General features: G+C 37.7%; 2 long non-coding RNA genes across 2 annotated transcripts; both read left to right on the top strand.

The window, feature by feature from the left end:
* The first annotated feature begins 877 nt into the window (after positions 1–877).
* On the top strand, positions 878–2,186 carry LOC128512308 (uncharacterized). The gene is made up of 3 exons (XR_008356284.1): positions 878–1,374; positions 1,653–1,761; positions 1,934–2,186. It is a non-coding gene; the product is annotated as an uncharacterized LOC128512308 (long non-coding RNA).
* An 18,014-nt stretch (positions 2,187–20,200) lies between these two features.
* Positions 20,201–21,895, top strand: LOC128512304 (uncharacterized). Its single transcript, XR_008356280.1, has 3 exons — positions 20,201–20,789; positions 21,325–21,380; positions 21,661–21,895. It is a non-coding gene; the product is annotated as an uncharacterized LOC128512304 (long non-coding RNA).
* The last annotated feature ends 1,895 nt before the right edge of the window (positions 21,896–23,790 follow it).

The following is a 23,790-nucleotide window of genomic DNA, read 5'->3' as shown; positions in this document are numbered from 1 at the left end:
AGCAGAGCTGTGCATAGCTGCTCTCCTTCAATACAATCACATTCTGACTGGTATCTTTTTTTTTTTTAGATGACACCATAATAACAACAACTTCACATACTGTACATATATATATATCTGCACATGTACACAGAATTGACTCACCAGAACGTCATGGGGAAAAAAGAACCACAGAGAGAATGAGTAAAGGATTCGCTTCAACTTCGGCAACTCTCGCTGGGATAATACATATACCAGTAAAGCACATATTCAAGGGATATTCTTACAAAACAGAAATACAACCTTTTTTCAGGGGAAAATAAGACTCTCACATGCGGTGTGTAGTCTCTCATCACAGTCACTTAGTCAGATACTTTTTTCCCTGCACTCTCTCCGTGCACTCGCTAACCCTGCCCCCTTAAAGGGAAAATACTGAATTAAGCAGTGCTACTCTAAAACATGTAAAAGTGTCAAGGGTTACATGCAGAAACAACAGATAGCAATTTACTTAGTTTTACCTAGTATTTTTAAAGGGACAAGAAAGTAAAGGTAGATACAAGCCTGAAAGAAAACTTGTAAAATTCTGATCAGTGATCAGGAGTGTTTTACCAAAGTCACCTTCAGAAACCTAGACAGCTTTGTATACTTGTAATTATGTGTTATTAATGCGCTGCTGCTTCGTGTCTTTTTTGTTTTTTATTCATGCACAAGTAAATTCCTTGAATCCACATTCCTTGCTTTGTATGTGGCATTTTCCCATTTCCCCTACTAGATTTACTACTTTCTAAGATCCTCATACAGGATGTACATTAAGGGCGGAGCAATGAACACCACACAGCAGGGTATATCAGAGAGCAGTGACTAAATAATGCTCATTTTATCACAACAGATTAAGGACGTTGTATTCACATTGATTTGTCTCTGACTGTCATCATGGAAGCTGTTTTGAAATTCTTGAAGTTATATGTGGGACATTTTGGGATGTTCAATCTTGTTCTCTTGGCTCTGGAGGAGATTCTGGGAAAGAACTTTGTATGTCCCTGCAGGAGTGACTTTAATCATTGGATTAGTTTTTTCTATGGCTTTGTCCCAGCTCTTGGATGCTTCATTTGTACAATACTGTTTGTGGATCTGTCACTACAAGGAGAAGATGAAAAGGAGGTGAAGATAATCAAATGTACCAAACAAAGATTATTCTACTCTATTCTCGCTGTATCTACCTGTGTGTCCCTTTTTTTCCTTGATGGCCGATACTTGGCCTGTGCTTATTCAAATTGGGATGGTATCTACACGTCTGAAGATCTGGGGACTGGAAAATGGTGCAAGCCGACTGGCAATGAAACCTCAAAGTTAGAAGCTCAGAAGAGGACTCTGGAGGGGACATTTATATCTCAGGTGGGCTCTAAGTGCACTAAGATAATTAGACACTTGTGTACATTTTAAACAAAATTGCTGCATTGCTAAAAATCTTTTCTCTCCTTTACTTGTTTCTACTAGTTGTATTATACATAATATCAGTATCTTTTTTAATAAAAAAGTAATATACAATTAAGCAAGTATATTGTATCTGAAAAAGAAAAAATCTTTAAGTGCTCTAACAAAATACATATTTACTGTCCAATGATGTGCTGGCTTAAATATTTGCTTATTTATTTATTAATTTTCCCAATTAGGTTACAGGACTTGCCCTAATGCTTGTGGTTATCTTGGTTTTGGCAAAGTTCAAGTATAGTAACTCCCAAGCCAACACTGGAGCAGGTGGTCAAGGCAATACAGAAGAAGGTTAATAAACCAAAGAGCTTTAACATATTAAGCAAAAAAAAAATAAAAAAATATATATATATATATATATATATATATATATATATATATATATATATATATATATATATATAAACTTGCAAACCACAGAACTTATTTTTATTAACCCTTTATTTTATCTGTTATTTTACAGAAGCACCAATAAGACCCACGGATCACCAGACCGCCCATTAGACTTTGATTGTTGAATGCTAAAATGTGACTAACTTTTGAAAAAAAAAAAATTTTGTGTTATATAGTGCATAAATTATGTTAAATATACTGTATATACACAGTACACAGATGCATAAAAATGTATAATACTTGTGTCGGCGCTTATTCTGTATCAAAATATACCCATGAATATATTCAAATATTGTTAAAGTAACATTATACGTACAATTAAAGTTAACATATATAGAAAGATGCAGAAACTTCTGTTCGCACATGCACAGTGAGTGTATTTCCTACAGATTTAATTATAATAATAATAATAATAATAATAATACATTTTATTTGATGGCGCCTTTCAAGACACCCAAGGACACCTTACAGCAGAAACACATGCAATAAAACACCAATACATAAAAATTAGGGAGAAAAAACTAAATAAAATAATAATAATAATAATAAATAAATAAATAAATAAAATTACAATGAATAAGCAGATTTGAAGAGGTAAGTTTTAAGTTGTGATTTAAAAATGTTAATAGAATCCAACTGACGAATATGAATGGGTAATGCGTTCCAGAGTTTAGGGGCAGTGTAACTAAAGGCCCTGGCAGTTAACCATTTTAACTGAAGGAATAGACAAAAGACCAGAAGAAGAGGAACGGAGAGGACGAGAAGGAGTGTATGGGTGAAGCAAATCAGACAGATATGTAGGATCAAGGTTACGAAGTGACTTAAAGGTAAGAAGAAGGAGTTTGTATTGAATTCTTTGGGTTATTGGGAGCTAGTTAAGTTGAATGAGAATTGGTGTAATATGTTCAGTTGATTTTGTGAGAGTAATGATTCTTGCAGCACAGTTATGGACATTTTGAAGTCGTTGGAGAAGCTTTTGGGGTAAACCGAGAAGAAGGGCATTGCAATAGTCGAGGCGTGAGGTAACAAGGGCATGAACAAGAACTTGGGTTGAATGCTGAGTGAGTGATGGGCGGAGTCTAGAAATATTGCGTAAATGAAAAAAGGCTATGAGAACTGTATTGTTAATATGTGAGGAAAAAGAAAAAGTAGAGTTCAGTATTACACCTAAACTTTTGACCTGAGAGGAACCGGGACTTGACAATTTTCAATGCTTACACTGATAGGTGGAGATTTGGAAAGTGTAGAATTTACATGAAGGATGAATTTATATGATACCAGCTGAATTTTTTCCCCACTATGCCCCTGACCAATCAGCCGCAATAACATGTGGTCACTGTCATGAGTCATGTGATTATTGTTGCTGTGTCTGATTGGTCAAACAGTCATGCGGTAGATCTACCAGCTGTATGTGTAGAATAAATGGTTAAAAAAGTAAAGTTGAGTGGAGCCGAATGTAGTGGAGTAAGAGTAGTGTTTCTTCTTCACAAATCTACTCAAGTAAAAGTAAAAAGTATGGTGCAGTAAAAATACCCATAGAAGTAATTTTTCTATGTTTTCAAGTAAATGTAACGGAGTAAATGTAACTGGTTACTATACACCTCTGACAATCATACATATAATCCAACTTAATATTGGTGATCTTTATTATTCATTTTCTTTAATAATGATACTTCTTTGACTGTGCTTTCTCCATTATGTTTTATTATTATTATTATTATTATTATTATTACCTTTGCTTATTGCATTCTGTTGTTATTTTGTGACTTGATTCTGAACTTCGGCAGTACGAGTGAATGCTGTCGTTGTACATTACACATAATATTGCATGTGTTTTGTAGGATTCTCTCTTGTGTGTTATCCCCTGAATATTGCCATGAATATAAATAGTGATGCACTTTTTTGTGTTTGATTAAACTCAATATAGATATTGTAATTTTCTCTGTCCTCCTAGAATATACATAACCTTAGCCATGCAGAGTAAGGAGGTGTGTGGTGTATGCGCGTGGGGTGTATGGTGTGTGTGTGTACACGCAAGACAATACCCTTATTTTCAAAATCTCACTCCAAGATGTTCTGAAAGGTTGTCAGCTATGCCACTGTAAGGGACCACCACCAGAGGTCGCTGTTTTTTAGTTGTCGTTTTTGTTGGCTGACTCAGTTTCCCAGAAGGCACCTCAGTCAGGTGATGCGAGTGCACACCTGAGCCGAGGTAGCCATTAATATAACTATAAATAGCTGTTTAGCTGTCATGTTGGTTTAACCACTGTCATTTGTGTGGGCGTTTTGTTTTGTTCTTTGTTTAGTTTATATTTTGATTTAAGTTGTGTTGACTTGGGCTCACAGTTTGGCAATGTTTCTCTGTAGATGTTCTGTGTGTATGTGGAGCTGATTCCGTCATGTCATCTGTGTAGGTATGTACTGTGGTTCCTGCCCCTTGTTTTCATGTGTGTTTAGCTAGAACAGGTAAGTAGATGGGTGTGTGTGTGTGTGTGTGTGTGTGTAGCTAAAATCTAAGTTGAGCTAACTAGCATGCTTCTAGTCATAGCCCCTTTGTGTCTCTAGCTATTCTGTGTTTCCTGTCTCCCTAGTGTCCCAGTGAGCTTGGCCATTGAGTGTCTCCCAGCGTAGCCACTGGGTATCCCTTGTCTCTGTGTTTCTGTGCCCCTATTCCCTAGTGTGTAGAGCTATTAGGTAAGTGTAGCTTAGTGCATGTTGGGGCTAAAGACATGCTTAGCTAGGTGTATGTGTAGCTAACTGCCATGGTTAATCACAGCTTAACCATGTTTAGCTAAAAGCCATGCCTAGCTGATTGCCATGTCTTTAGCCCTAGTCCCGTCTCTGTGTGTATCTGCAGGTGTTTTCTAGTTGTGTCCAGTCTCAGCTCCACGCGTAGTTTGTGTGTTCGTCCTCATGTTTTGTCCTTCTGCCTGTGTTACGCCACAGGGTGTGTGTTCATCCTTCGTCCTTCTGCCTGCCCTGCCAGAGAGTTAGCTTGTTAGCACAAAGTTAAGTTGAATTTGGTTGTTCCTTTGTTTGTGTCTTTATTTATACTTTTGTGTTTACCATCGATAAAACTTTTTTTTTTTTTTTTTTTTGGCTACCCAACCCCTCTGCCTCTATGCCTGCTCTCTACGCCCACGGCGTTCAACACCAGCCATTACACCCCGATCGTGACAGCCAAACACTTTTTTTAAAATAAAAATTAGATGATGAATGTCAGACTTTATTATAAAATAATAGAAATAATTAGACCACAGACATTTTAGATTAAAACATTTATGTTCTGCATAAGACTTTAATGTGTAATATAACTTTTAACCATGTTTAATCAGCTCTATTTTCCTTAAAATATCACTTTAACTTTGTCATTACTTTCATCTACATTTAATACAGCATTTTTGGCCCCAATGCTGTAGAACAGGTAAGAAGGTAATAAAAATCAATAACGACTTCACTTAAACATCCATAATGATTCAATAATGGCATTTAAGAATTGTTACCAAGGCATTTCTGAGGCGTTAATGTCGGGAGCAGCTGAAGTTTTTAAACTTACTGCAACTTCCCTTTCAATATTAATGACGAGAATTCAAAAGGAACCCAGAAGAGACTGTAAGCAGCAGTTAACATCCTCCACCTCGCTATCTAGACGTCAGAACTAATTTGCATCGGTATAGATTCAGAAGAAAATTCCGCTTAGTGGAATGGGGGCCTTAATAATTAATGCTACAGCATACAGATTTTTAAGAGATGTAAACAGGAGTGAAACGGTAGTATTGAAGCTTCAGCTGGAGACTCCATCACCAGATGTAAGGTCTGAATTATACACTGTTGTGGACCCGGCTAATATAAGTTGTCATATGTCCCAGCTTACTTTAGGAGATGTATTGCATGAAGCTAAATATTTTTCAGAGATGAAAGCTCAACAGAGACTCGGGAAGAGGCGCCGAGGCCCAGTGAGGGAAGTTGCAGCAGAGGCCCTTCAAACGGACAACGCTGTATCATGCTGTATCGCCGCAGAGAAGGAAGCCGTTGACTTCTGCAAGGCTGCGGTTACCAGCAATGTTCCTCTAACCTAACGAACTGTATAGAGTCACAATTGCTACTGCTGTAGAATGTGTTTCAGTTTGGCAGGAAGCCAGCTCTGAGATAAAAATATGTATCTTAATGTGTGCATTAGGTCTAATTAGAAGCAGTATAAGCTTAGCTTTGTGTGCCAGTATTTACCCTATAAGGTCAAGGCCTGCTAATTGGTTATAGCATAAGGCTGTTAGAACATGAGTCAACGGACCAGGGTATAAGAGAGTTCTGTTGTACTCCTGAATTGTTCCTTGGTACTTGGGCAGTGTTGGCATACGCTGTTAATTTAAGTTCACAAGCCTTTGTTTTTTATTTTTCATTGAACCCTTTGCTTAGTATTTACTATTGTATTCACCATAAATCTACCTCGTATTATTTGCTTCAAGTTGTTGTTGTTTGCAATATAAAATAATAAAAGGATCGCCTCCCATTGCGAGGCCAGTACCCCCCAGCACGGTGCTGAAGGTGTGAGTTTGTTTTGTGTTTGAGAGCAGACGGTCCCGGGGACTACATTTCCAAGGACCTTTTCTTAAGTGAGTCTTGCGCTTATCGTTACAGAATTTGACACTGGTAATGTTTCGTCCTTTGCATATAGACATGTCCTATTTGTGTGGTTTAGGTTATGTTTATTTAATGCAGCAAAACAACACACAACAAAAATATTTTTAGTCCCTGCAAATGTAATTGCCCCCTACTTTAAGAACTACCCAATTAAATTCTGCCCCATAGTACAGTCTGGGTTTACTTTCACTTTCAACCTCCACCCACTCTCCTTTGCATACAGTGTGTTAGAGAGAGGGAAAATGAAAGAAAAAAAAAAAAACTGTGTGCATGCACATGCTTTTTGGTGTGTATTTTTTTTTTAGAAGTTTTACAAGCTGGGTTGACAGGGCGAGCTCTTGTTCCACTATAAAACTTCCTGCAGAACTAGTTCTTAGCTACAGACTTAAGAGATAAGGGGTCAATGTATATTATTATAAATGAAATAGCAGTTCCCATAAGACACACACACACACGTGGGGAGGAATGATGAACACCACATGCAGAGCAATTATTAAAACAGTCCCAGAAACTCATCAAAGAGAGACGAATAAGGACGTCTTATTTACTTCCATTCACTGCATTACTGACGTCCCTGTCTGACGGAAAAGGACCCTGAGGAATGTGTTGGAAATTTGGGGATCTCCAGTCTTTTTCTGGTTGTTTTAGAGAAAATGAATAGTGATTTGTTGGTTCGTGCCAACCTGTCTATAATTAATTGATATGTGCTTGTTACAACATAGTGCCTTTCTTTACTTGGTTTGTTTTTACTTTCTGTTTCATGAACCCAAAGCCAGAGGACAGAGGAATGCAGGGCAACTCCACATCTAGTAGAGATAAAGAGACCTAATTGTCATTGTAGTGATACAACAAAATTTGTTTGGTAGCTCTCAGAGACCAGCAGAAATAATAAACATAAGAATAAATTTAAGAATTAATGAAAAATAAAGAATAAACACAAGGTTATTGCACTAAAATGTATAAATATAATATATATAATGAAATGTATGTGAAGTGGGACCTGGATCTTAGTGTAAACAGTAGAGTGCAAAAACAAAGTGCAAACATTATTGTCCAAGGTAAGAAAATATTGCACAAGTTTTACTAATAGCTGGAGTAACAGCCCTGGTGTAAAATGTTGGTGCAGAAAAGTGTTGTGTGCATTAGCAGCAACATTGGGAAGAGGGTCAAACAGTTGAGTTTGTTATAACCACCTTCAGATCACAGCAGCTATGTGTATGTGTGTGTGGTTGGGGGTAATACAGGCTACAGCTCTGGGGAAGAAGCTGTTCCTCAGTCAGTTAGTGTGTGTCCTAATTGTCCTGTATCTTGTGCCCGATGGGAGGGGCACAAACAGGCCTGGACATGTCCTGGATGGGTTGGATCCTTAAAGATGTTGCTATCTCTCTTGTGTAGACGGCTATCATAAGAGCTTAGTTCCCACAATCTTTTGTGCAGTCTTAACTATCCGAGCCAGGCCTCTCTGGTTTTCTGCAGAGCAGCTGGTGTACTGTATCATACTGTGATGCAGTGACAGAGAATGTTCTCTATCATGCTCCTGTAAAAGTTCACCAAGAGCTGAGAGGGTACGTTGACCCTTTTAAGCTTTGTTAGGAAGAAAAGCCTCTGCTGAGCTTTCTTCACTAAGTGGGAAGTGTTGTTGGTCCATGTAAAGTACTTTGGTATGTGCAGACCCATGAATTTGAAGTTGGCTTTCTGTCTGGTCCTGCTGCTTTGTTGGTATAAATTTTTCTAGTAAAAATCTTTCTCACCTGATGACATTCGAAGACAAGTACCGTCTTTTCTGTGGGTGGCGGTGCTGTCAGAGTTACCACTTTACTGGTGTGATTGTCGAAGTGAGCGAAGACCTGGTTCAGGGCATCAGGAAGCATGGCGTCATGGCTGGTCAGTGAGGTGCTGTTCTTATAGTCTGTCAGAGCTTTAATGCCTCTTCACATGCTGCGGGGGTTGTTATTTTCAAAGTGATCCTCTATGCACTGCTGATATCTATGCTTGGCTTCTTTAATGCCCTTCTTTAGTTCTTTCCAGGCATTACTGTAAGCCAGCCTGTCCCCTGACCTGTAGGCAGCATTCCTCGTCCTAAAACAGAATACACATTCCTGTCAAGCCATGGTTTTTGATTTGAGAACACATTGTTGGTCTTGGTGGTCAGCACAGTATCAGTACACAAGGCTATGTAGGCCAAAACAGATAAACTATATTTATTCAGATCTGTGCTAGCAAACAACTTCCAGTCTGTATTTTCAAAACAGCCCTCAGCCGTGAAGTAGACTTCTCACTTCAGACCTAACTGACCCTGCCTCACTCACACTCCCTGGCAAAATGCCACACTGTGTGGCTGCCAATGTCACCCAAATCTAAGTCCATTAATGGCCGTAATGGTCAGGAGGCCACTGTTATTTTAATAGATTTATTTTTATTGTATTCACAGATAAAACTAATATAAATTGAGGCACAAATATGTGTCAGAAGTGCAGAGATTTGGGTTTAATTGGAAGATCTATTAATTAGCTTGTGTGTGAGTGTGAGCAGCTGATATCACCCTGTAAACTTTAGAATTATTCTCCTTCAGTCGGTAGTCACATCATCAGTATATACAGAAGAACCAGTTGCTCTGACAGCCTTACACACCCAGGGGAGAAGAGGAGGTGGTATACTTTAGACCATGAGCAGGTTCTTCCCTTCTTCATATTTTTGTCTTCCACTCATTTTGCTACGAGATAATCATCTCATCCGTCCACAGACTATTGATCCAAAACTGTACAGGGTCTTTGCACATGTTGCTTGCCATATCTATAGTTAATTCATTTAAGATGTAATAATGCAATCACATGTTATTTACTTTTCAGTATTTTCTTCTTTCCAGTTTGTAGCTTTTCTTATAGCATTGATGATGTTCTTCAGATTACTACTATCATTTTGCTGCTGCTGTGATCACGATCACTGTGTTAGCATTAGCTTTTACACTGTTATCTAGTGATCTGCTTTCTCTGAATAATTTTTACTTTGTGTTGTCAAGATGTCTGAGGTAAACCTCATGTAATGTCTGTATTTACTCTAGCTTTAAATACAAAATAAAATCAATTAATCAGAGAGACTCCTTTGTTAATTTGGTTATCTCTGTTTAAAATAAGTCAAAGTCTTTAGATTTGATTAGTTATGGATCTTATTAATACTACAACTTATTAAGGCTAATAAAAAAGACACTTCATGATGTTTTTATAAAGTTAGTGTATAGAAGAGATAAATTATTCATTGGAACTAAACAGACTAGAGAATTTGTGAATATTTGTACCATACTTTAATAACTCCCCAATTATCAAATTATCAAAATCAGACTTTACTCCACAGACCCCAGGGTCAGTACACTGTAACTGTCTGAGGTAAAGCCCTCACTAATTACTAATACAACTGGTCAATGCACACTCCATTTTAGGTCTTTCTCCATCACACACAAAACTTTAAACAGGAAAGGTGAAGATCACATGCTTCCTGCATGACCTATTGTCCTCATCTTTTTAAAGAAAGAGGTCAGAGTCAAAAATCTGTTGGGCAGTGATAAGGTTAGAGCTGTCTCAAATTAGCCACACACACTTCCCATCACTGTTAAAAGTACAATACTCTAAGCTTCACCAAAGAGAAAGAAGGAATTTTCAAAAAGTCACAGACAAACTCACCAGTACTTTCAGTGAAAGAGAGATTATTGCTAAGTAAAAGAGGCTGGCATGCAAACATCTGGCATACAGTATATATGTGTATGCGTGTGTGCTTCTATATATATATCCTCGGTGTTGTTCATTACAGAATAAAAATTTAAGCCAATTTGGGTCTATCCTTTATCAGGGACACAAGCATATGACTTAGTCTTCCATCAGAAACACTTCTTTCCTATCTTGCCCATGAAATGTCAAATCAGGTGTTACAGCTGGCCAGTCATGCAGCATCATGGCCACCAACATCATGTCAGCAACATCAAGTGGTCAACAAACCAGTTAGTGGTAGTATTTGACCTTATGGGGCTTACACGCCTTGTGGAAGGTATAGTCTTCCACAATGAGTGGAAGGCTATTGTGGATGGCTATTTGTCTTTGTAAAACATTTAAGATCCTCTGCTTTAACCACTAAACCTATGGTATTAATGTATTCATAAATATAATGCAGTATGTTGTTTGAACTGAAATAGAGATATCACTAACATCACTGGAGCAGCAAGCTTCAGTTGTAGCGCAGCCACATAAAGGTTTTTTTTTTTAAATAGGCTGGTCATAAGCAGATTACAAAAAAAAGGAAAAACTGCTGTGCCAAATCAGCCCTCCCACCACATACTTCACACCATTCACAAATAACCCAGACTTTGGACATTTATTCCACTCACACTATTTATACTATTTTATATATTTTCATATTTTCTTGTTCTGAGTGGCTATCGCTTTATCAGAACTAAGATTAAAGATCCTGTTTAGTGTACGTACGGGAAGTCTTTTTTGTGTGTTTTCTGGTGTTGTACAGCCTTTCAGAACAGGATGGATGCTAATACCACTAATGCTAGCACTAAATCATAGCATTATGGCTGACTCGGTTGGTTCGCATTATATTTAGGATAATGATGTTGTACATGGTTCTTTTGTGATTCTGCGTAATCCTATAGCAGAAATTTTATTAGTTCTCTGTATATATATGACCAATTTTCTGAGGATGAGATTGATTCGGTTGAATGAGAAAGATCGATGTGAATAAGCGACTGCCAAGAAAGTGCCGATATAAGCCTGCTGTGCCTTTTTGTAATTATGGGAAACGTGAACTTATTACCAAACAAAGTTGATAAACTGGCTGGGCTGCGTGAAAACGCTATGGGAACGTCTCTATGTTCCACCAGTTATGAAGCACGTGTGTGTCAAACACGCCAAAACTTTGTCTTATATAACCTCGGTCAGGTGATGTTATCTGATGAGGTGCACCTATGGGTTATAAATAGGAATTAATCGGAAACCATCCGTCACACCAGCAGTGCGGCATTGGAGCGCAGCATCTCGTTCCCGCTTTTTCAGGGAACAGGGTTACGGCAAAGTAACCCAAGACGTTCCCTTTCAAAAGCTACACTCAAAAACTACACTCGATGCTTATAGGCTAGGGCAATAGCATCCCTCACCCAATGTGACAATGTTTGTCTAGTCGCGGCCGCCCTTTGGCTGCAGCCCCCATAACATATAAAAACCTGCTCTGATTTACATCACTGGCTAGTGCGGTGGATGTACTGTAAATCTGAAGAGCTCAAACTGGACACAGTAAGTGAAGTCTTTTCTGGTCTGGAGCTGTAAATGGAAGAGGACAAAGGCTTCGAGAACAACTGGGTGCATAATCGAGAATAGAACCTTCGGAAGATAGTTAGGGTGAAGATACAGAATAGCTTTGACTAGTCTAGCAAGTCTAAGCAAGATGGGGAGGCTGACCAAGCCTGCAAATTTCCAATTCCAATGGCCATGAGAAAAACCATCTTAAGGGTCAGAAGCCTGACAGGCGCTGACTCTAGTGGTTCAAAATGGGTGTCAACCAACCCCTTTAGCACAATAGCTAGATCCGAAGAAGGGACTGTCGTTCTAGTAGGCGGCCTCAACCGTTTAGTTCCATGAATAAAGCAGGCAACTAAAGGGTGCTTTTCACAGAAACCCCATCAGTCAGAACATGACAAGCCGAAATAGCAGCTACATACATTCTGAGAGTACTAGGGCATAAGCTTGAGGTCAGTTTTCTTGTAAATCTCCAGCACTGAAACAATTTGGCAGTGAACTGGGTCTACATGTTATGCACCAATTTTCAAATACACCCCATTTGAGGGCATAAGTTCTTCTAGTGGAGGGAGCTCTAGTACTTAGTATAGTTTCAATTACACTGGCTGGAAGACGAGCCTCACTTCACTGGTTCCCCTCAGGGGCCAGAGGTAAAGGTAGAAGGCCGGTGACGAAATTTTGCCCCCTGGGCCTGAGACAGAAGATCCCTCCTCACAAGAAGAGATATTAGATCTGAAAACCACACTCTGGTCGGCCAACGGTGTGCTATCAATACGAGGCGCAATTGTTGACGGACCTTTACCAGGACTCCCAGGACCGGAGGAATAGCATACAGACGCAGTCTGGCCTACGTATGGGCCATCGGGTTCTCTGGAGGACTCAGAGAGTAATAAAGGGGACATTGTGCTTCTCCTGCGAGGCAAAGAGGTCCACCTCTAACATAAAATCTCTCGGTTTGTGCGGGGTGACTTGGCTTGGCCAAATAAAAAGACCCGATACTGGTGGGCTTTGCCCTTGAAAGCGAACCTCAGGAACTTCCTGTGTTGTGGCAATATTTTTATATGAAAATATGCGTTCTTCAGGTCGATTGTCACAAACCAATTCTCTGGTTGGTTTTGAGAAACAATTATTTTGGCTGTCAACATTTTAATATTAAAGCTACCAAGAGCACGCTTGAGAAGTGGACCGTAGAAGGCTCATGATCTGGTGAGAGAGCGAGAGAGAGGGAGGATTCCGTCTCATTTGTTCCCGCCAGATCAGCACGTGAACCCCAGGAATGTGCCACGGCTCGGGGTTTCGTTTTAAAGACGGCGAGCCGAGCACAAAGGACTTTAATAGGAAGGAGATCGCAATGCTCACATCCTCCCTAAAGCCTGAGGATAGTGTGCTCTTCCTCCAAACACTTAAAACAGAAAGCGTGAAGATCGCCCTTGGTGAGATATCTCTCACACTGAGGCACGCATCTCCTGTCTAGTTCTGCCATCTTTCTGGTGAGTAATAAGACACTTTCTACTTTCTTTTGCTTGAAAAGTGCTTGCACACACGCGCACACACAATGCGGTCCTTGAAGACAAAAAGACCTAAGAATGTTTCCGGTTCATTCCTATTTATAACCCGCAGGTGGACCTCATCAGATGACGTCACCTGACCGAGGTTGTATAAGCCAAAGTACAACCGTAGCTTGTGTAGCTCGAGTGTAGCTTTTGAAAGGGAACATCAATATCTACAGAGAGTGCTGTTTGTTGTGCTTCTGTGAAACATGGCTCACTACTAGCATTCCAGTCCGATGCGGAGATAGCGAGTAATATCATCCACTCCGCAGCTGCCAAGCTTCAAACACAACATCCTGAAGCGCTTCTGTTAATCTCTGGGAATTTTAACCATGTAATTCTGGACACAACGTTACCTGCTTTTACCCAGTATGTGGACTACCGAATGGCAGACCACTCCAGAGACCACAGGCTGGGCATATCCACCAACCCAAGATCTACCATAGAATATGTATTCTGGTTGTTTAGAAATTGAGAAGCTACTCACTGCATCAGTTAGGATTAAATAACTTGTTGCAGCTGAACCCTCTTAATCACTTTTCTAATATGTAAATATTAATTGCAATATGCAAGCTCTAAATCATCTGTCGGCTGAGCCATGTGTTTGCAGCTTACGTCATTTCTTTTGTCATAATTTAAAGACTGCATGTGTTGGTCTTAACCTTTAGGTTTGTGTTGGCTTTCTTTCTTTCCTTTTATATTCTTTAGTTAAAGCTAGTAAAATAAAACCACTGGTTTTGACAAAAATGTCTGAAAAGTCACCGAGTGCACTACCATGAGGAAGTGTTTCTGATTGAGATGCCAGGGCTCTTCTAGACAGCTCTCTGGATAAGGATAATCTGCTAATTGCTTTAGACTTCATCATCACCAGATTTACCTCACAGAATATTACAGAAGAACAGAGCAGGAATCTGGCAGGATGGATAATCCGAAGCCCATGAGGTCAGGGTTTATAAACAGGAATTTACACAATTAGATGTGTGAATTTATTTCAGAATTTACATGAACACCAAATTTTAACACACTTGAATAATTATGAATATGAATGATTTCTTGGTGTATTAGATGTTCATCATCAGGGTAATGGTAGTGGTCACTGCAAAATGGGATTCAGGCTGGTCTTATGCAAAAAATCACAGTTGTATGTTGTAGCAGTATCACTGCAAAATGGGATTCAGGCAGCAGATGACAAAAGTAATGGGAAGTATGGCTGTAGTGGACCTCTTGAACCAAACTGGGATGCTTGGCAGACATAGCAACAACAACGTGCAAGCTATTTTTTCAAAAGCAAAAAAATATTTTTTTAATTAATTTTGCTTCTGATAAAGATCTTGTCTCAATCCCTCTCATTTATGTTGAGCAAAGCCAAAAAGATTACATTCTTGTGATGGCGTGCGCCAGTGATGCGCCTCAATCTGTTATCGCTTCTCACCTACTCCATAGGCTTACTAGGTAGACGGCCTCCCCTTCTGCAGTTGTGCAAATAGACAGGGCCATTGGAAATGGGCATGGCTGTGGAGTAATCAGCGCTAACGAATTGCGAGTTTCTTCCTGCATTATAAAAACAAGGCGGGGAGTGTAGCTCGGGGTTTCGTCTGGCGCTGGAGATCTACAGAGCTGAGTTGTGCGGCGGACGCTAAAACGCAAAAAAATGGCATGCGAGCAGGGTGATGTAACGTACCCCAGGGACTTGAAAGAAACAAAACTGAAAGCACTTTGATCGCTGCATGATTATATATATATAATGAAGCAATAACTATAAAGGATTAAATTAGACAAATAATCCATTATCTTATAAAGAGTTTTGTTTGGTAAAACACTCCTTAATTCTCTGATTTGATTTGAAGATCATGGTCAGACTTTTATCTGAATATTTTATCATGACCTTTCGGGTTAAGAAAATGCCAGTCAGTTTCAACACACTAAAAAACGCTGGGTTGTTTTTTCTACCCATGCGCTGGGTAGCCTCTGTTGGGTCATTTTTCTGGGTTATTTACAGAGAGTTGGGTCGTTTTTGTGTAACCCAGCTGCTGGGTTAAAGTTTGCTTGGCCCCTCCCCCAAAGTTCACCGGTGGATTCAGCGGCTGTCAGTCAGAGCTTCGTGTCTCTCTTGAGCTCCCACACCGCTGATGACGGTTCATTTAAGGGAAAATTACGTTAAATACAAGTTCTGTATTCACATGTTCACTCACCTAAGTCACATATGACTGAAATATTATTACTATATGTGAGATTTATTACTGTTACCGTGTTAAAGTTACACTTAAACATTCAGGCTGGTCTGAGGTAAGATAATTTAGCTGACAATAGCTGCTATAGTTAGCCACAGAACCCCACCTATGTGTGAAAGAAACGGATAAGATGTCTGAGCTTTTTATCTTTATCTGTAGAATGTTTGCAGGGTGACGAAACTGTAACTGTAGTATTAGCATGACGCTAGCATCTAGCGTTAGCAACCACATTAACATTAGAACTTTATTAATCTCACTGTTTGAGACAATAAAATGCTGAGTGTTACTAAACACTGACCCTCCCACAAATATACATACCATATTTGTATATAATATATACATATACTATGTATATAATATACATACTATTTTTTTTCACTAGCTAGTAATTTACTCCGCGGTCAAATTTCCCCCGCGTTTCTCCCGAGTTATAACAATATTTTACACCTTTCCCCCTTTGGCAAGTAGTATGCGAATATGACTGCTGCATGTGAGCTAACCAGGTAGCCCCCTTTAACCAAAGTTGCTTGTGACTCAGACTAAATTAACTATCAGTCAGCTGTACAGATAACTACTAGATGGAGGTATTAATATTTGGGTGATTGTAATGTGCCAGTATGACCCCAGCTATGACAATGCATCTCCTCGGTAATTAGCTTAAAATCAACACAGACCACAAGATTAACTAGTCTGACTAAAAACAACAACAACAAAAATTATACATATGAGCTTTCTCCTAAAAGCCATGCTTATTTTGCTTATTTTATTTTTGGTAGTAGCTGTCTCCATGTTTTTGTTTCAGGTTACCTATACCCTAGCTTTGTCATTTTTTTATTTAGTATAAATCCTATTACACATTAAATTGATAGTCTTATTCAGTTTAATCTTTGTTATTCAACAAATTTTTAACTTTTTTTCATTTCTTTCTAAGGTTGGCACCAACATGGTGGAATACCTCCAGCAGGCTGAAGTGTCAAGGCCGTACCCCTACTGTACATCCTGATGTTGGGAGATAATGACCAGCGCTGCTCTCAGGCATTCGTCATTCTGGTGGGACAGGCTCTGGAGCAATGCACACTACTTGGGGCGGTTGATGTGTGCTTCAAGGCATTTTATATTTTTGACATTAACTATTTAAAGTAGTGTGCTATTGTATAGGACTTTTTGTAATGTTGCTATAAAATAGCGAGGCCTACTTGAAAAGTCATAAACAGTGTTTGTATGTTAAAATAAGACCAGGGCTGGATAGTTTTGTTCTGCAGAAAAAATATATGAAGTCACAGAGAGATCCTGCTCTGTAGAAGCTGCCTCAGCCTATTTGTGTTATTACTCCATTCTGCCCTTGTGAGTAATAGTATGGTAATGATGTCGCTGTTGATTATCTGCTCTTGTGCTTTTGAAAAATAAATGTTTTTCTATGAACATTTAATATTATGTTGTTTATTGCATACATGGATGGTTTGCAAAACTTTAAAGTTTTTTTTGTAATAAACCAATATATTAAAGTAATTTAACTGTTTAATAGACATGGGTATTTTTTTTTTTTTTAGTTTTTTTTTTTAAAAATTTAATTTAAAAAATGAAAATAATAATAACCTATTTGTGAGGTAGAATTAACTCAACATTCCAGTTAAAATGAACCAACATCTGGGTAGAACATTTAACCAATTTATGTGGTAGAATTAACCCAGCATTATAGTTAAATATGACCCAGCATTTGGGTTGAATGTTTAACCCATTTTGCTGGGTTAAATAAATAACCCTTTGTTGGGTTAAATCAGTGGTCCTCAAAGTGTGTGGCGCCCCACTAGTGGTGAATACAGACATGACAGGTGGGGCGCAATAAACGGGAGGGAATTAGTGGAAAATAATAGGAAAGTACCTATTCTAATTCATGCTTTTCTTTATTGACAATAAACATCGGACACTTGAAACTAAACAATCACATGTAAAGAAATGGATCATTAATACAAGTAAATTAAAATAACATCAGAGAAAAAGTGGAACCATAGTGCAACAATAATGGTTTAACGTCGGCATGTTAATTGCAGAGGAACAATATATAAGGAAACATTCGGTATTATATATGTCATTTCATTTATTCCAATGTGTATGCTGATGTTTCTGTATTTTTGTTAAACATTAATATTTTATCAGGCAGTACTAGTCTGGCATTTCTAGTTTCCAGTGCGGCAACAAAGTTACTTTTTGATCCTTCAGGCGCTGAACAGAAGGGAAGATCAATATCGTTCTATGCTTTTTGTTGGTGTGCGGCATTTTGTGATGATCCCTAAATCATTCGTTGCACCCTAGAGAATAATAGTGTTTATGCTTTTAAACATGTATAATTTAAGGCGGATGGAGCTTAAAGACAATGTAGAGAGGAAATATATCTGGGTATCTTATTTGCGGGTTTATTTACACAGCTGTTGAATTCGGAGATGCGAATATCAAACTAACTTTACCGCGGACACAAACAGGTGTTATGCGCTAAAATGCCCCCCTGCCACGGATTGCCCCCCCCCCATCAAATATTATATTGGACATACATTTAAAGGTTTATTATTATCAAATATATTATTACTATTATAATTAACCCTAGGCAGGTGACAGCCGTCGAGACGATTAATACAAATCCCCCAAAATGATTATTTTATGGCACATTTATTTTGCAGGGGTTTGTCAATGTACTAATAAAAATTTTTTTATCACAAATTACACTAAATAAATATTGTTTGTGGTGAAAAATTACAGGAAATGATTTGTATTATAAAATAAGCAATATAAAATATACATGTTGTATATGAAAAAATATATATAATTTATATATTTTTCCCCTCTAAAACATTTTTTATATTGCTAATTTTATAATTAAATTCGTTTGTTATAATTTGTCATTTGTAAACCACAAACCTATGAATTTATGTTCTAATATATTATTTGAAAGAGATTATGTAGGGGAGGCAATCAGTGGCAGGGGGGGGCATTTTAGAGCATAACACCGGGTCAGTAGCGTACTGTATGTAGTGAGCATAATAACGTCAATGGATACATTTGTTACATGGACCACAAAAAAGCAGGTGATTCAGCATCATCAGCCTAATCAACCAAAAAGCCAGCCGAAAGGAAAACATGATGAAGCCTACTGTATGTTGCGCTTGGATTCATGGTGGTGATGGTGGGGGCAGAGGAGAGACACGTGTGTGTTTTGTGTCTTAAACCGCTGGCAGCAGACAGCATGAGACCGAACAAAGTAGGAAGACACTTAGAGACAACACACCCCAGTCACGTTAATAAGCCACTTGACTTCTTTGAAAGAAAGCTCTAGATAAGTGACGAAGTAAGTCTGTTATAACAATTGCACGTGTATTTTATCTGTTTTGAACTTGGTGTTATTTGATCTTATTGTTTTAGAAATTGATATTTCAATAAATAGTAAACTTGGCCGTTTTAGTTATCATTTTGTTGACAAGTGGGGCTTGAAAATTCGCCCACCGCCTTAAGTGGGGAATGACAAAAAATGTTTGAGAACCACTGGGTTAAATTAACCCAGCATGTAGTTAGTCCAATAGTTACCCAGCATTTTTTAGGGTGTATCTATTGTTTTATTTATGGAAGAGAGCAAACTCCAGTAAAAGCTCCAGCCATGATGACACGAGCAGGCTGATTAAATTGAAATAAGGTGTAAATAATGATGTGTGGCTTGTTTTTTTTTTTTTACAGTGTTCTTATTTTGTTTTTGTTTCTACCAGACCTTTGATATTTAGCCAGGAAGTGGGCAAAGCTTAAACTTTATTTTCATTACATGTGTGAGTGTTCTACACTCGGTGTAGAATACAGTGCAAAAGTCTTAGACACATGCAAATAACTGCTGTAATGGAAGAATGTCCTAAAAAAAGCTTCTGTGACAATTTCTGTGTTGCACATGTTCTTTTTCATGCAGCAAAACCCAGAATGCTTCATTACAAAATGGCTTTACAAACATTTTTCTGTAAGATGCCATTTTTTTTTTTACAAATCTGTAAAAATCTGTCTTTTTGGGACTGACTCAATAATGAAGTAATAAAACAAAGACATATAACAAACTAAGACTTTTTCACAGTACTGTTTATATACTGTAGGAAATCTATACTGTTGTAAGTTTCCATTCTCACTACTTCCTGTGTGAATGTTTGAATGAAGATGAAAAACAAGATGCAGCTATAAAAGTGAAAACAGGAAACATGATTCTTATTTACAACTAATCTTTTCAATATTTTAGAAAGTTTTCATTTACGTGAAGGAACAATGAATAACCAATTACTTAGTGTTTGCTGTTTTTTCCACCTGTTTTTAAAGGGACAGGTTGATGTAGGTATGATGGTAGATATAAATCTGAAACAAAAGTTGTAAAATCAGATGAATGGTTAGGAGAAGGAGTTTTTTTATGAGAGTGTCCTTTATAAACTTGTGTGCATTTGTAATGATTTGTTAAAGTGATGCTGCTTTCTGTAATAACAGAGGTGTGATAAGGTAAATTTTCTAAAATCTTTATCTCTGTTTTCATGACAAGTTGAGTTTGGTTTTCTCACAGCTTCCTTTGTGTCTCCTCCTCGACCAGATGTTAGTTTCATTCTATCATATTCACACACTTTGTGTAAGAGGGGAGGAGTGATGAACAACACACAGCGGACTATATAAGACAGCGGTTATTAAAGCAGTCCCAAATGTTTATCAGAAAGAGTCTTATTTAGCTCTATTCACCTCATCACTGACCTCTCACCATGTCAGGAGCTGGAGCTATTATTAACTTTTTGAGGAGCCGTGTTGGAGGACTGGGGATCTCCAGTCTTATTCTGGCTGCATTAGAGAAAATGATGGATGTTAACTTTGTCTGTCCTTGCAGACCTGGGTTAAATGAACTCATAGGGGTTTGTTATGGCGCAGTCCCTTGCATTGGTTGCTTTTTGTTTACCTGCCGTTTCGTAGATCTAGGGCCAGGGGATGGTGAAACACAAAACGGCTCCTTATGTAAAAAAATTCGCTTTTCTGCTCTTGTAGCCTTGATCTGGCTGTTTTTTTTTTTTATCGACGGCCGATACAGTGCCTGTGTATTTTCACACTGGGGTGGTCAGTACACAGATACTGGCACTATGAAGTGGTGCAAACCGACTGGAAATGAAACACTCATGTTTGAAAGTCAGCTTGAGACTCAGAAGTTTATTACCACATCTCAGGTGAGTCCTGATCTCTGATAGACAGCAGATGAGACTTTCTTTAAACAAAAACACATAAAAATAACTGAAGTATTCTTCACAGTTATGAAGGCATTATGTACGTTGTGTTCGTAATGGTTGATAAATAATAAAATGTTTTACACAGAGTCAGCATTTGGTGTGTGTGTGTGTGTGTGTGTGTGTTAGGAAGCAAACACACTATATAGCTAAAAGTATGTGCAAACCTCACCCCATCACAGCCAACTGTACTTGTTGCCCACCATATTCAACTCTCCAGCCCTAACACACCATGTCTTCATGGAGCTGGCTTTGTGGATCTCACAGGGGTGCCATCATCCTGGATAAGGGTCTACTTAGTTCCTCTTAGTACAACAGTGTGTTTCAGACTTTGTGGCTACAGTTAGGGAAGGAACCACATACAGGTATATACTGTATCAGCCATATTATACTGTAGGTATGATGGGCCAAAGAGAGAGAGAGAGAGAGAGAGAGAGAGAGAGAGCTTACGTGTGTTGTATTTGTTTTTAAATTACAGGTTTTTGGATTCCTGATATTTGGTGTGATCATTGCCATTGTGGGTTCTGGTAAATTGTAAGTAATTTTTCTGACTTTTTATTTCAATCATTAAACATTTATTTAACTTACGGTAGGTAGTCAAAATAAGATAAAAATAAACTTTAATGTGGATAATTATTTAAGTGATATTGTTCTGCCACTAGTTATTTATTATACAGGATGCTTTTTATGGTTAGAATGAAACTGTGATTGTAAAACAATATTACATGTACAATATTAAAACATAAAATAATCTTAGCTAGCCATAATAATAGTTCCATATAGTACATCTTATGGTCTTTTTTTTTCTTTTTAGTGAAACACAACAAAATTAACCTGAAAAAAAAAATAACCTGCAAACTTTAGTGTTTGTGACGAGAAATATCTTCTTCTAAGAACTATTACCTCCAACACTGGACATTGTACGAATACAAATTCTAGATATCAATTTTTTAAAATGTTTGTCCCTAAAGATCAATCTGTTTCTAATCTGATTCTATTATTCATGTAAGTTCAAGTAAATAAGCTACTTTGATTTGTTATAATCTTTAAATCAGACAGATGTTTCTTTTTTGCTGTATCTCACATGACTGTAATTAACATTTATTTTAATATTTAGTTAAAATTACTTCTTGTCAGAATAAGTTAGGAAAAATAATCCTTTAGGCATAAACATTGCTGTTTTGCTATACGACCGTAATCTGGATGCTGTACTGTACTGTAAACAAAAAGAAAAATATACAATTCCTTGTTTTTATCTGCTTTTGCTGAATTCAATCCAATAAATATACAGTACAATAAATAAACAACATAGTTTCACTTTCACTTCTTTCCGTTTTCTTTTTTTATTATAAATGTAGTAAAAATTACATTACATACGAATAGAAGTAAAAGATTAAAAATAAGTTTCAAAACAAATCAAAACACTCAAATATCGAATAAATTTCCCCCATAAGAAATAATGATAACTTAGATGATTTGTTTCACAACCAAAAAATATTCATATAAAAACAATTACACACACACACACACACAGCCAACCACACTGACACTTTTCTTTTATCATTTTTATACTTCCTGTTTAAAATCATACTGCTGTCATATTTGTATAGTTTAATACTTTTCACACTTTACACTTTCATTTTGGTAAATTTTTGTTACTAATTAATTTTAATTTATATATTTTTATATTTTATTTTGTAGCCTTAATTCCCTGCAGTCGTACTGTGTGTGGTTGTACTGTATATATGTAACATAAAATTTAAATTTGAACACCTGTGTCCCTTTAACAAGTAAAGAATAAGTTCTCTTAGCTTCTTTGTGAACAGGTTTGTAGTCCCCTCCTCCTCTACTAGATGTTTCATACAGTTTGTATAACAGAGTTGTCATAAGGGAATAACACACAGCGGGATATATAAGGAAGTGGTTATTAAACCAGTCCCAAGAATTCATCAGAGAGGCACAAATAAGGACTTATTTATATCCAGTCACTGCTTAACTGACTTCCTCACCATGAAAGATGGAAAAAAAATTACAGATTTTTTGAGGAGCCGTGTTGGAAATTTTGGAATCTCCAGTCTTGTTCTGACTATTTTAGAGAAAATAATGCAAACTGATTTTATTTGTCCTTGCACACCTCGCTATAATATTGGTCTAGTGTTTTGTTACGCCGCAGTACCTTTCTTTGGATGTTTTTTTTTTACATTGTATTTCGTGGACCCAAAGCCAGAGGACTGTGTAATGGAGAATAACTGCTGTGGTAAAATAGCCTACTCCTCGCTCATAGCCTTCATCTGGCTGTTTCTCTTTTTTATCGATGGGCAATACGTGTCCTGTGCGTGTTCAGACTGGGGTGGTGAGTACACTGAGACCAGTGCTTTAAAGTGGTGCAAACCAAATGGAAATGAAACGGTGGTGTTTGAGAGACAGCAGCGGAACCAGAAGTGCATCGTCATATCCCAGGTGAGTTCTGATCAATACACAGCCAAGGATATATTTTCTCACTAAAGCACACAAACAATCTTTGTGTATAAAAAATAAAGCTTTTTATCATTCTTCACCACTATAAGGTTAAAAAAAAATACTGCATAATTCCTGTTTTCAAAAAGAGTCGGTATTTGGTTTGTTTTAGAAAATAAATACCATTTATGGCTGAAAGACTGTAGACACCTAACCTCTACACCCATGTGGGCTTGGTGATCATGCTGGAACAGGTTGTGGCATTTTAGTTCAAGGAAAGGGAATTATGGAATGTCAGTGAAGGAAAACTGACAACAGTCTGTGAGAGGAAATGGATACAGGTGTGATTATAAGGTGGCCATGCTACTTTCAACATACTGTACATGACAATTGTTGTACATTTACATTTACATTTAGGCATTTGGCAGACGCTTTTATCCAGAGCGACTTACAAAAAGTGCTTTAATGTTTACAACATTGGATACAT

The sequence above is a fragment of the Clarias gariepinus genome, chromosome 24 (genome assembly GCF_024256425.1).
Source record: "Clarias gariepinus isolate MV-2021 ecotype Netherlands chromosome 24, CGAR_prim_01v2, whole genome shotgun sequence".
In the NCBI taxonomy this organism is placed as follows: domain Eukaryota; kingdom Metazoa; phylum Chordata; class Actinopteri; order Siluriformes; family Clariidae; genus Clarias; species Clarias gariepinus.
The sequence above is the reverse complement of the archived record's forward strand: the minus strand, read 5'-3'. Positions and strand labels throughout refer to the sequence as shown.